Raw genomic sequence first — 1,022 nt, forward strand, 5'->3', positions numbered from 1 at the left:
TGCACATTCACTGTAGTGGTAAAATGTGTCCAAACTCTTGATCGGTAGTGCAACAGTGTAATGCTATCAATTTTCACCATTGGGTAAGCTGTGTCCTCAAAGTGGTAACATTTTAATAACAGATACAGCTTTGTCCCAGTAGCAGGACTGCTAGAGTGGAGAGGGCTAATCTAGAGTTCACAACAACCAAATAAGAGTTAACTGCCCAAATCAGTTATATGGAAGTGAAAGTTTTTTGTAGCATTTTTTTTTTTATCTTTGTTTGAAAGCAGTAGAAGAGAAACAGAAAACATAGTGAGAGAGAGGGGTAGGACAGGCATTGTACTGTATAATTGAATATAAGGCAACTGAGGCACCCCTAAAGTTAATCAGTGTATTCCAGGAACAATTTCCTTGTTCAAATTTGATATGTTTGTTTGAGTTGGACAAAAAACAAAACATTTTTATATCATGTTTCATTTTCAGATCAGTGGTTTGGGCTTAAATACCCAGAGCTCAACAATGATTAAGATGTTTTTCATACCTGATAGGATTGATAGGCCTAACTATGCAAATAATTCCAGGCTTTTCTTATTTTCTTTCTTTTTTCTTTCTTTCTTTTTTAAGGAATGTTCCTACTGTACGTTCTCCCACCTGGAGGTTCAAAGCAGAATACCATGTGCCATTGTAGTAGTTATACCAGTATCGCTTACAGTGTTAAAAAGTGTACACTTTACCTTTTTCATAGTTGACTTGTCATAAAATCATGGCTAATATCAAATCCTTGCTCAATCATTGAAAACAGCCTTGAATGCTAATCAGGTCATTTTCTGGGGCTCTTACATGTGGCTAAAATATTTGCACAATTTGCACTTGGTCAGTGTGTCTCAATCAAGATAGTGCATTTAATTTAGTTCGAATTATTAGCTTTAATTCAACATTAAGTTTCAAAGATAAAGTATCATACATGCTACTCCTCGTCCACAGAGGATGAAGTCTTTCCTGCTTATCTGTGACTGCTCATCCGAGCCTCCTGCATCCTC

Source organism: Monopterus albus, unplaced genomic scaffold (genome assembly GCF_001952655.1).
Source record: "Monopterus albus unplaced genomic scaffold, M_albus_1.0 scaffold98.1, whole genome shotgun sequence".
NCBI classification, from domain to species: Eukaryota; Metazoa; Chordata; class Actinopteri; order Synbranchiformes; family Synbranchidae; genus Monopterus; species Monopterus albus.